This window comes from Phyllobates terribilis, unplaced genomic scaffold (genome assembly GCF_046119375.1).
Source record: "Phyllobates terribilis strain yellow unplaced genomic scaffold, ASM4611937v1 Scaffold_7__3_contigs__length_470593459, whole genome shotgun sequence".
NCBI classification, from domain to species: domain Eukaryota; kingdom Metazoa; phylum Chordata; class Amphibia; order Anura; family Dendrobatidae; genus Phyllobates; species Phyllobates terribilis.
Window position 1 is genome coordinate 49,708,238 of NW_027362767.1, and position 14,779 is coordinate 49,723,016.

The following is a 14,779-nucleotide window of genomic DNA, read 5'->3' on the forward strand; positions in this document are numbered from 1 at the left end:
AACAGCCAGGCCGCAGACCTTTGTCACAAGACCCTGTATTATGAAGGATTACATTCAGGCTGGATATATATATATATATATATATATATATATATGCACACTGAAAAATTATCCATTTTGATGCATCAAAGAGTTAATTCCAAAATTTTAAGTTGCCTCTTATGACAATTTGCTGATCAGTAGGGGGTCTCATAATTGGGACCACCAGCAATCCCAAAAACGGCTCTCTAAAATGTCCCATTCTGCATGGAATGGTGGCCAAGCATGATCGTCACCACCCAATTCATAGTCTATAGGACTGCCAGAAATAACAGAGTACAGCGCTCAGCTTTTTCTGGTGATGGTGCTCATGTTCGTTTGCTGAGAAGCTCCCTCTGACCTCTTTACTGCACCACCATATGCAACGTCCTCTTCATCAATCTACACTCTGTGTCGGAGCTTTCGGTGCCAAGTAGGCCTCTGATGTCATGAGATGTTGTGGCCAAGGCCTAGCCAGCCTGACGCTGGAGCTTCCAGGGCCAAGTAGGCCTCTGATGTCATGAGATATTGCAGCCAAGGCCTAGCCAGCCTGACATTGGAGCTTCCAGGGCCAAGTAGGCCTTTGATGTCACAAGGTGTATAACCCAAGGCCTAGCCAGCCTGACATCGGAGCTTCCAGTGCCAAGTAGGCCGATGATGTCACAAGTTGTGTCATCCAAGACCTAGCCAGCCTGACACCAGAGCTTCCAGTTCCAAGTAGCCTCTGACGTCAAGACATGCATCGAGCAAGGCCTAGCCAGCCAACACCATGGCATCCAGTGCCGAGTAGACCTGTGACACCATGATACACGTGATGTCATGTAGCAGTAGAGCACAGTACTCATGGCAGCAGGTGCACAAGTAGGAGCCCAATCCATAGTATAATATTTAGGAAGAACTTGGCACTCAATTGATGTAAAAAAAAAGATGATTTATTTGCAATCCACAGTGAACATATATGACGTTTCGGTCTCAGTTTAGACCTTCTTCAGGTATACGGATTTCCACAGAACAGGGATGTCAAACTAAAAACACACAGAGGGCCAAAATGAAAAACTTGGACAAAGTCATGGGACAACCAGTATATAATATAATGGGCCCCGCATAATCCTCCATACAAAATAGTGGGCCAGACATAGTCCTCCATACAGTATTATGGGCACACATAGTCCTCCATACAGAATAATGGACCCCACATAGTCCTCTATACAGTATTATGGGCACACATAGTCCTCCATACAGAATAATGGGCCCACATATGGGTGGTGGTTCTGGTGTTGCGGGCCAAACAAAACCATCCTGTGGGCCAGATTTGGCCAACGGGCCAGAGTTTGACATGTATGCCATGAAATTATACAGGATACAGTGCATATGGAAAGTGGGAATACCACTAGAGGTATGGCACCTATATGCTGACTTCTATAGGCACCATACCTTTCGTGGTATTCCCACTTTCCAGATGCACTGTATCCTGTATAATTTGAGCAATGAGTACTATATTCTTCTATGGCAATCCGTATATCTGAAGAAGGTGTAAACTGAGACCGAAACGTCATATATGTTCACTGTGGATTGCAAATAAATCATTATACATCGTGATGTCATAACATGCCTAATGGCATCAAAGTCCTACTCGGTGCAGAGTGAACATGGAGGAAAAGACATTGCGTGGTGGAACAGTTAGAAAGATGCTGGAGAAAGCTACACATAGGACCTGATGGGTGCTGGAGCGGCAGCACAAGTGAGAGGGGAGGTGAGTATTATTTTTTTTGTCACCTCATGTTTATTATGTTCTTAGGTTAGATGGTCAGACAGACAGACAGACAGACAGATAGATAGATAGATAGATAGATAGATAGATAGATAGAAAGATAGATAAATAGATACATTTAATAGAGCAATAGTCAGTTATAGCAAACCACTATATTTGACCGACATCTCCAGGTCTTCGAATTTTCCACCAACAAATAGAATTTCTCGTATCCAATCTCCCTAATCTGGAGAAGTAGCATAACAGTGGCAATATAAAATAAAAGGGCATCACGGAAATATTTACAAATGTTCCACTCATTTGTTCAATGCACTTTGTAGCATAACACTATTTTATATGCGGCCCTTGATCTGTTCAGAACTGGCGCTTTAGATTTGTGCCTAATGAGAATATAACTGCAAATGAGAGCGGCACAGCGAAATACGACACGATCACAGTGATTTCATTATTCTTTTCAATAACAACAGCGAGGGAAGGAATCAGCAGACTGAAGCAGTAATAAAGCCTAAGCTTGTTTGTATCTGTGCGGAATTTAGGGTCTATTTCCATTGTATTATTTTCTAGACTACACGTAAAATGAATGCAGAATGTAAAATAATATGTGCCCTCCCCACTGTATTGATATCTCTACAATCTTAAAGAGTATGATGTCCTAACTTAGGATATCATGAGGGATAATAGCTCATTAGGTCAGAAAAAGTACGTCCTTGTATGATATTTTTGCTTATATTTATAAAGGAGTACTGCCGGGATTGCCACAATGTGCAGAAAAACTTGTCATATTTCCATACAGCACCCCCGCAGGACAAATGAAGCATTACATGTTGGGTCCTCCAGAGCAAGATGTGCTCTTCTCTTCATCTAATTGATGGGAGTTTTCTAATGAGAGACTCGTGGAATCAATGTGTCGTAATATTGTGTTGGAAAAGAAGTATATAGATTTATTATTAAAGGTGAGCAAAAAGATAATGTATGGCAAACTGTTCTTAATGGGCTAGTCTCATAAAAAGCTATTTCTGTCAGCATGCCCTATCAGGTGGAAAAGAGAACTCCCAACTAGAGTGGACAATTGCTGTTCATATTTTGAATGGACGGCCATCAATCTAAATATCCGCCTTGCAGTTGTACAAACAAGATCAATTCCTTCCATTTAGATATAAAGGGTCTGTTGCACGTTTTTAAGTTATCCTCTGTCCATAGAATCGGGGCTAATTTTCTGATTGTTGTGCATCCAACCACTCATCCTGAGAACAGAGCTTTCCAAAGTCACGTGAATGAACAGGAGTTGCACAAGTCATCCTCCTTCTTCCCATTGAGACAGGGTTCTTTAGGTTCCCATTCTCAGGATTGGTTCCATCGGTTGGAAGTTATTTCCTACTCTATGAATAGAGAATAACTTACCAAATTTGTACAAACTCTTAAAGCGATCTTCCACCCAGGCACTGAAAAATGACATTACATATGTCATACATAGTCACCCAACCTGTGGCCTTCTCATTGCCTCCTGATGTTCTGGTTCTCCTGTATTCAAGAGTACCACCACAGTGGCTGGCATATGGTAAATTTGGTAAATCTGAACCATGCCTCCACAGAACAGGAAAGGCATGTAAGAGGTTCAGACTTACCACTATGGTCCCAATGTCACTGCGGTGGCCATCTTCAGTGAAGGTGGACCAGAACACAATTTCAGTAGCGGGGGCAGAGAAAGAGAAATATAGGACACCAGGTTGGGCGACTATATACATGAGAAATGTATAGTCACTTTTTAGTGCCAGGGTAGAGGGTCGTTTTAATGCAAATCCAAGCATAAGTTTAAAATTAGAGGAAAAAATACAAAAATTTGTACAACACTAAAATCTCGCTAGTTAGATGTTAGTTTTTCTACCCATGTTCATGAAGATATGTCTTTATCTCACCTCTGTGTGGGACCACCAGAAGAACAACAACGTACCCAAAGTCTAAATTTTTTTGTTTTTGTTGTTTTTAAAAGCCCCCTGAATAAGTGTTGGAGATCACCCACTAAAACTGAACTGGTTCTAATACTTTCCATAAACTATTGGATCTTCATATTGGGAACCGGTAGTTCAGGGACATGTCACAGACTGAAGTAGGAAAATCTCTGATTCTTCTTTAGGAAACACAAAAGGAGAAAACTGACCAAGAAGTCTAGAAACGGAGTAGAATTAGAATGTACAATTTATTACAAAATCAGGGCGGTAATATATATACAGCAAGGAAAGGGCGCACGCGCAATGTATAAAATTACAGAAAAGGACAATTGTAAAAATGAATAAGCTAAGAGGTTAATTGTGCTGATAACCAATGTATTACGATTGTGCAATTAAATGGCACACACAGTGTTAGTGTATGCCACCCCCTGACTAACGCCGAAACGCGCGTCGGGGTGGGCGCTACGTTGCTTGAGGTCCCGTTTACTCCATTGAAGTAAGTACAGTGACACATTACTGGTTCATGACACTTTGGCTTGGTCATCAATATGCTTGTACTATGCCCTGCACTTACTGATTCTAGGACACCTGTACTTTGCACTTTGTCATAGACATACAGTATACCTTCAGTGTGTGTTACACATTATGTGATTGCACCCTGCAATATATATGCTACAAATTTATATAGCATACACTCACACTGTGTGTGCCATTTGATTGCACAATCGTAATACATTGGTTATCTGTATAATTGACCTCTTAGCTTATTCATTTTTACAATTGTCCTTTTCTGTAATTTTATACATTGCACGTGCGCCCTTTCCTTGCTGTATGTATGTTACCCCCCTAATTTTGTAATAAATTGTACATTCTAATTTTACTCCGTTTGTAGACATTTTGGCCGGTTTTCTCCTTTTGTTTTTCTGAATTTTTACCGATTACCTAGGCAACCATTACTATCCCTCATAAATTACAAAAGTGGCATATCTACTCTAGTATAATATTTTATTCTTTGTTACGTTTATGCCATACTTTTATTTGTTCTCTTGGCTACATTCTTCTTTAGGAAGAAATTCTAATGATCGCTTTTGATGTTGTCCATCTTTACATTTTGCCCCCTAGTATGGAGGATTCTCATCCAACTCCAAATCGAGTAACATGGGTTGTCTCAAGTTCATAAATGGGTAAAATTACAAAGTGATAGTAAAAACAAGCAATTTGCTGTTTACCTCTTGTTAAAAATCGACTCTGTACTCAGGAACTAAGGTATTTTTAATTGTATAGTTTACTGTTCATTGCCAAGGTTCCTAGCCACCTCAAAGGTGGATAGTTTTCTAGACAAGGAGCGTGTGATTGTAAGCTGTTGCAGGAGTTGGTCGGATTGCTGGATCTGGCCAACTTCAGTGCCATAGGACTCTTCTGATGCTGCAGAAGCAAAGCTTGCAGTATGGTTGAGTGCACAGTTCAGGTCTGCAGGTCTGCCATGTCGTTGGCCCAAACTGTCAGTCATCAGATAAAAACCCACAACCCAGCAAGCAGGAAGCCAGGAGGCCAAGGAGCGGTGCGTTCCTGAAGATTGAAGACGAGTACATCTTTTAAGATTTACCACACTGCAAGCTCCTCCTCACATCAAAGGTTTCTCTTCAATTGTGTTATTCATGCTGGGTATCTATCATCCATAAAGACACGACTGTAGCCAAGAAAGACATATAGACACTTTTTGTTTTTCGAAGTGTGTGAGCAAAGTCTATATTTTATAATTGATTTGTAATGCCTTACGATTTCACCAAGAGTGTGAAGCGTGGAACGGCTTGACGTGTGTAATCAGTTTGACTTTTCCTCGCACAATTGGCTTTGTGCTCTGCAGCTTTTAATACATTGATTTATGTTGCTAAGTGTTACAGAGTAATGTGAACGCATGACATGACCTTATCGATATTTCCATCAAGACCAAAATCCGACAGTAGTTTACAGTCACCGCTGAGCAAGCCTTGGCTTCAGATTCATTCTTATCACTGGCAATTTGCAGGTCGGAAGATGTAGGATCTCGTGATACTTTTATTAGTCAACTGAGCAGGTTACAAAAATCAAGCTTTAAAGGTCTTGGTGGAAGTGATAATCCAGTGATGCCAGACGAGAAGACCTAAGTTGTCAAGTGCCTCAAAATGGTACACCGCTCTGCCAAAAGTCATGTACAAAACCTTACCTACAAAAATACAACATACCATAGAAAAACTTTGGGGTTCTGCAGTTTTATGTACAACAAGCCAAATCCTATATAAAGAAATATAAGATTTTTGTATTTTTAAGGTATTTTGTGTTCCAACTAGTCAAGATCTCTGCTTGATGTCAACAAAATGAAATATTCATTGTAAACCTGTTCTGATCATAGTCAACTCCCTCAAATGTATGGACGTATTCTATGTAAATACCATAAATGGCTGATTGATCTTGAGGTGGGACCCAAACATATTGGGAGAATAGGATTCTGAAGACCTTGTGGATAATTTTTAGACCTTGCATTCACCATGGTGTTTTTGCCTTCCTCTGGATCAACATATTAGGCTATAGGTTGGACTCGATGGACTTATTCAACCTTAAAACTATGAAACAATATACAGAACCCCGTTCTCCCGATGTAGAGGTGGAACCCCCAGTATAATGGCATATCCTGTGTAAAAAAATAAATGTTACCTTTGACTGGTTGCAAACAAAGTTCTTACGAAAAACACAAAAAAATAATAAGTTGCAGAACTTTTGATGATTTTATAGACTAAATATCTTTAGCATAAAACTGGAAAACACCCTTCCAAGAAATTTTTGAAATTTTACATAATTTAGTCATACAAAAATAGTGGACATTTTTGCCATTTCATTCCGAGTGCTGGAAGAATGTAGGATTTAGGATACAATAATTGGGCACTTAGAATAAAAATTAGACGTCTTTCGTTGTTAATGCAAACTTGGTGACAACATTTATCCGGTATTGTAGCATTGGTGGCACATGTACAAGCTATCAGGTTTGGTTGCTTACCCTGAATTCTGGTGCATATTCTGTACACCCAGTAATTGGGTAGGAAGATCTGCATTGGCTTCCTTACACATTCCAATAATACAGTGGACCAAAAGACTTTGTATCTTATCAAATTGGCCCTCCTCACTGTTTAAATGCTTGTCTTCGGCCAATTAGACTGTATGTCCCAGAAGGGCAGATATCAATGTGACTGAACACATAATCTGTGCATAATACATCACTATACAATGATTTTGAAATACAAACTCTAAAGACATCAACAGGATATTTAGCAAATACATATATACAAATTGGAAGAATGTGTTTTGAGTACATACTGTTCCTGCTGCACATCTGAAGAATACGCGGCGAACACATACTCTACATACATCTGCAGATACACATACTCTACACATATTTACAGAACTAAATAAATAATGCAGAAATATTTGCAGGATATGAAGTGAATACATACTCTACACACATCTACAGGACATATTGTGTATCTGGTCTACACATGTCTGCAGAATATGAAGTGAACACATTCTCTGTAGACATCAGCAGGATAGATTGTGAATGCATACTCTATAAACGTCTGTAGAAAATGAAGTGAACACATACTCTTCACACGTCTGCCTAATATATAGTGAATACATATTCTATACACATCTACAGGATATATTGTCAATACATACTTATACACATCTACAGGATATGAAGTGAACACATACTCTATACACGTCTGCAAAATATTTAGTGAATACATACGCTATACACGTCTGCAAAATATATAGTGAATACATACTCTATACACATGTACAGTATGTAAAGTGAATACATTATAAACGTCCGCAGAATGTGAAGTGGACACATACTTTACATACGTCTGCAGAATATATAGTGAATACATACTCTACACAGGTTTGTTGAATATATAGTGAATACATTCTCTACACGTCTGCAGAATAAATTGTGAATACATACTCTACACAGGTTTGCAGAATATATAGTGAATACATACTCTACACACATCTACAGAATATACAGTGAATACATACTCTACACACGTTTGCAGAATATGAAGAGAATACATACTCTACAAAAGTCTGCAGTATAGTGAATACATACTCTACACATGTCTGAGGAATATGAGAATATATACTCTACACACGTCTGCAGAATATATAGTCAATAAATACTCTACACACGTCTGCAGAATATATAGTGAATACATACTCTACACACGTCTGCAACATATATAGTGAATACATACTCTACATACGTCTGCAGAATATGAAGAGAATACATACTCTACACACATCAGCAGAATATATAATGAATACGTACTCTACACACGTCTGCAGAATATATAGTGAATACATACTGTACACACATCTGCAGAATATATAGAGAATACATACTCTACACAAGTTTGCAGAATATATAGTGAATACATACTCTACACACATCTACAGAATATAAAGTGAATACATACTCTACACATGTCTGCAGAATATATAGTGAATACATACTCTACACAAGTTTGCAGAATATATAGTGAATACATACTCTACACACATCTACAGAATATAAAGTGAATACATACTTTACACACGTCTGCAGAATATATAGTGAATACATACTCTACACACGTCTGCAGAATATATAGTGAATACATACTCTACACATGTCTGCAGAATATATACTGAATACATACTCTACACATGTCTGCAGAATATATAGTGAATACATACTCTACACGTCTGCAGAATATATAGTGGATACATACTCTACACACATCTACAGAATATATAGTGGATACATACTCTACGCACATCTACAGAATATATAGTGAATACATACTCTACACATGTCTGCTGAATATATAGTGAATACATACTCTACACATGTCTGCAGAATATATAGTGAATACATACTCTACACGTCTGCAGAATATATAGTGGACACATACTCTACACACATCTACAGAATATATAGTGGATACATACTCTACACACATCTACAGAATATATAGTGAATACATACTCTACACATGTCTGCTGAATATATAGTGGATACATACTCTACACACATCTACAGAATATATAGTGGATACATACTCTACACACATCTACAGAATATATAGTGAATACATACTCTACACACGTCTACAGAATATATAGTGGATACATACTCTACACACATCTACAGAATATATAGTGGATACATACTCTACACACATCTACAGAATATATAGTGGATACATACTCTACACACGTCTACAGAATATATAGTGAATACATACTCTACACACATCTACAGAATATATAGTGAATACATACTCTACACACGTCTACAGAATATATAGTTGATACATACTCTACACACATCTACAGAATATATAGTGGATACATACTCTACACACATCTACAGAATATATAGTGAATACATACTCTACACACGTCTACAGAATATATAGTGAATACATACTCTACACATGTCTGCAGAATATATAGTGAATACATACTCTACAAACGTCTGCAGAATATATAGTGGATACATACTCTACACACATCTGCAGAATAGTGAATACATACTTTACACACGTCTGCAGAATATATAGTGGATACATACTCTACACACATCTGCAGAATAGTGAATACATACTCTACACACGTCTGCATATTCTATCCTCATCTGCAGAAGTACCTTAATATATAGGGTATATATCAGCAAACACCTGATGCAAGTATTACAGACCTTATCTTAGTTGATAACTGACTGATTGATGGGTGGCTCACCACTGGGACCCGCACCAACCGGCAGACTGGAACATTTATCTCTATTACAAAATGGCACAGCAGGTCTGAAGCCCAACTTCTTTCTATTCATTCTCTCTGGAGCTGCTGTAAATGCCGAGCGCAGAGCTGAGCAGCACCATAAGGAATGAATGGAGCACAGGTCACACATGCACAATGGGGATAAAAGTTCTCCGTTCTGCTGACTGGTGCAGGTATGAGCGGTCGGACCCCACTGATCCACGTTATTACCTGTCCTGTAAATAGGCAATAATGTGTTTTCATCGGACAACCCATTTATAGCCAATGAAGTTGTAGACAATCGGGGCCAAACATGTTTCTTACAGACAAAGCTTGTGCGGTGCATCACATCTGTTGACAACGGTTTGTGCCATTCTGTTTTTCTCATTGAAAGACAACATAAGAACTTCTCTGGCCAATGTAAGGTGTTCAGATCCCACAAGAGCCCATATTTGGACCCAAGCTCCATTCAACTAATGAAGGCCAAATTTTTGCCATGTTGGTATCCGTTGCGCCCAAATGGAAAAATCAATCACTTATTTATGTAGATGGAAAGTGTTTTGAGCTTTTGAGGTATCGTCAGACAGAGTGGGTCAGATTTATTAAGGCCAGGGAGCCAGAAATCTAGCTTTTAACGGGAAGCCATCATCAGAAAATGACCTACTGCTTAAATCAGGTGTTAAATGTAATTTTTTTATATTTTTGGAAATTCCGGTAATATTTTAGTTAACATGTCTGTATTAAAAAATAAAAAAATTAAATCTTGGCATTTTCATACCAGCCACTGTTTTTTTCTTAGGCTCTAACTTCTTGTTGTTTCAGGAAACAACACATGTATGCGAGCCACAATGGTCAGACCCCGACCCTGTTTTTTGTGTGCAAAGGTTAATGTGAAGGGAGGGGGAGAAGGGTCATATGTGACATCGCCTATTATAAATAGTGGATACTTTGATATCTACAGAATATAGAGGTGATATCAGTCACTGAACAGGAGGAGGAGGTGAGCTGTGACATCATCTATTATAAATAGTGGATCCTCTGTAATATACTGTATATAGAGGTGTTATCAGTCATTGTACAGGAGGAGGAGGTGAGCTGTGACATCACCTATTGTGAATGGTGAATCCTGTGTTACCAGCTGTATACAGAAGTGTTATCAGTCATTGTACAGGAGGAGGACGTGAGCTGTAACATCACCTATTCTGAATGGTTGATCCTGTGTTATCAGCTGTATATAGAATTGTTATCAGTCAGTCAGTGTACAGGAGGAGGTGAGCTGTGATATCACTTATTGTGAATGGTGGATCCTGTGTTACCAGCTGTATACAGAAGTGTTATCAGTCAGTGCACAGGAGGAGGAGGTGAGCTGTGACATCGCCTATTGTGAATGGTGGATCCTGTGTTATCAGCTGTATATAGAATTGTTATCAGTCAGATTACAGAAGGAGGAGGTGAGCTGTGACATCACCTATAGTGAATGGTGGATCCTGTGTTATCAGCTGTATATAGAATTGTTATCAGTCAGTCAGTGTACAGGGGGAGGTGAGCTGTGATATCACTTATTGTGAATGGTGGATCCTGTGTTACCAGCTGTATACAGAAGTGTTATCAGTCAGTGCACAGGAGGAGGAGGTGAGCTGTGACATCGCCTATTGTGAATGGTGGATCCTGTGTTACCAGCTGTATACATAAGTGTTATCAGTCAGTGTACAGGAGGGGGAGGTGAGCTGTGATATCGCCTATTGTGATTGGTAGATTGTGTTATCAGCTGTGTATACAGGTATTTTCTATCACTGTAATCCTGCCTCTGATGATAAGGAGCCTTTGTGAAAACTCTTCCTTAAAGGACTAAAAATATGAGTCTGAAAAAGCCCCAGTGGTCATTGTGAGAATTCCAAGATTACTATTTTTCTTTTAAAGATCATAATATGAAATAAACATTTTTGTTTTAGTACATGTAACATGGCCTGATGTAAACAGCAGGTCATCTTCCGCTGATAGCGAACATGCTACAAGTCACATTTTTTATCTTTTTTAGACATCTCTAAATTTTCAAAAGTTTTAGCAAAGTCCGAAAATGCTGAAGATTTATTACTGGTGTGTGACATTTTTTTATTTTTGGGAAAAATCAATGGTCTACTGAGTTGCGCCCAAGAAGTGGCGTAAAGAAGCAGAGTCTAATGTGCACCAATGATGAAACCGCGTGCACCACTTTGATAGATTTAGTGCATTTTCTGACTTCCTTGCCTATAACATTAGTAAATCTGTCCCAGGATGCCAAGTCCTACATAAAACCAGAATGCCATTTTTAGTCAAAATTTCTTCACACCGTTGATTTGAAGTTGCGGGTACAACAGTGACATGTTCGGGGACAAGAGTGATTTTCTCCGGTTTAAAGTAGTCAGCAGATTAACGCCATTGAACCGAACTCGTCCGGAATATATTCACACCATGAAAGTGACACTGACGCCAAACCATACTTAATTAGCAGTTAGAAATTAACTTTTCTCGTCCTTTTTTTTCCCCTTCCACAAACTCAATTATTTGTCAGGGTGTGTGACATTTCCTTCCAACAGTCGATCAGTTGTGTTAAGATATTTCTTTTTTCTTTTTTTTTGCTGACAACATTCTGCGTGTCTTCACTTATATTAAAATTTCTGAAATCCGGCATTTATGGAACTTGATCATTTTTTGAGTTATCAATTTTTGGGTATATATTGAAAAAAAATAAAGAAGGATAACACATTTTTGGAACCTAACACAGAAAAAGAGAAGAACTTCAGTCTTTTTCTCTTTTAACCAATTCCTGACTTTGCCAAAAACAAAATGCATCAAAAAGTGCCTAAAAATGAACCAAAACTGCATAAAAAACTGTCTAAAAATGAACCAAAACTGCATAAAAAAACTGTCTAAAAATGAACCAAAACTGCATCAGAAACTGCCTAAAAATGAACCAAAATTGCATAAAAAAACTGTCTAAAAATGAACCAAAACTGCATCAAAAACTGCCTAAAAATGAACCAAAATTGCATAAAAAAAACTGCCTAAAAATGAACCAAAACTGTACCAAAAACGCCAAAGACTAGATAGCTTCAAGGCAGACAAAACAAAATGCAGGGTTTTTTTTAAACTAAACAAGGAGTGACCCCAAATGTGACAGACAGCAAATGTAAATCCCTTCCTCCAAGGTGATTGCACACATAAGGCCAGATTCATTAAGACCGGCGATTCGTACGCCAGGCTTAATGAGGGGCAAGCAGGAATAAGATGCGCCAAATTCATTAAGAGGCACACAACACGTAATGAATTTGTCTCATCTTATCACTGGCATTCACCTTTGTGTACGTTGCTAGTAACATTACTCCAGTCAAAGACTGGAATAACATTTCTGGTGTAAAATATGCTGGCACTTTTGCTGAATTTGATCCCACCCCGACTCTTACTCATCTCTAAACATTTTGTCAGAGCAGCTTCAAACTGGCGTGAAAACGCCAAAAGTCTACTTCTATCTTTGGACTGAAAAACTGTAATGGCATTAAAAAAAAAAGACTCAGTGAAGTTCACGTCTGTCTTTGGCTATGAAAAAAGAGCATAAAAAACGTCACCAAAAACAGCACCAAAAACCACTGCTGTGAATCTGGCCTTGGGTTTTTAAAGTTATGATATTTTCTGGATTGTTGGCATATTGTGCCTTTTTGCTGCAGTTTTTTATGTAATTTTTTTGTGATTTTTTTTTCCTCAATGTAATTTGAATGCATTTTTATTCCCCTGCAGATATACTGTAAGACTTTTCTTTACATTTTCTACTATTTTGAATCCTTTTTTGGTCATAAACAGCATTAAAAAAACAGGACCAAAAAAGGTGTCAAAACGGTATCTGTAAATCAAGTCCTTTGTCTTGATATCAGACAGGTTTGAAATCCGATATATATCTAAATGATGAAACTTTTTGATTTATTTAATGCCGGATTATAGAAATTTTCTATATTTTGTTTTGTTATAGTTTTTTTATTCATATATTTTTCTTTTTTTTTTTTATGAAGAGTAGAGATGAGCGAATCTTTTGAAGTTCCAATTTGACAGCTTTGACAAAATTTTTTTAGAAAAATTGCAAGTACTCCAATTGTCCTGAAAAGACATGTATAACACTTCGGAGCTCTCCTAGGACTGTATCCAACCGCTTTCGAGCTCTTTAATGCAAACACAGCCATAGCCATATCAAACTGACACCAACTTATACGGCTATGGGTAAACAGATGATAACCGTTCTTCACTGTCACACACTATCTGGACAGTTTATTCAGTGTTTTATGGCTTTCTCTTCCTATTGCTGTGACGTCTTTTAACTATCCAGATTCATCCAAAAATGGCTGCTGCATTCCCTGCTTCTGCTTTTATACAGGCTATGATAGTTCCACCTAATTGGCTATACTATAATAATGTGATGTAATGATGAGGAAGCCCGTCCCGCCATATCCAAGGTCATCTGAGCCTTCCCTGGATGATGCAATATTCTGCATCATGTAAAATGGCAGCGGCCATTGCAAATTGTTCAGATTCGCCGAATTCATCATTTTTCCTAAAAATGTGTCAAAAATTAATTTTGCATCGAATGGATTCGCTTATCTATAGGATTCAATGAATTGTGTTTGGTATAGATTTTTTTTTAATTCGCACATTTTGCTTTAGTGACGAAGAAGCAACGACAAATACGATATTCTTTTGTTTCGAATTCGCAGGTGAAGAAAAGAGAAGAGGAAGAAGCATCATTTCGTCAAGTTTAATGTCCAATTTATTTTTCTTTTTTATAACTTGAAAACTGGAACAAGCTTTGTTTCAAACGAGCGTACAAATGAAATGGCTGACACATGCTGAACTCAACAATGAGACAGTACGGTTAAAGAAAGACCATATTCTTGTACAGATAGATAAAGAAACAATAAATATTTCACCTAGCCATGTTGAAAAGACCTCTAGCCGTCCCAACATTTTATCCATAATAAAAAAAAAAAAAAAGTGCTCGTTTTTCAAACTGAGCGCAAATACCAAGCAATAATAAATAGTTTCAAACTTGTAGTAAAAGACAAAAACCTCCAAAACAACAAAAGCTCATACAATAATAGAAAAAGGTAATAAAAATATTTCGCCTTGCCGTACAAATGCAAACAACTTAACCAACATTTAAATTTTGCTTTGCAGTTCTGAAATT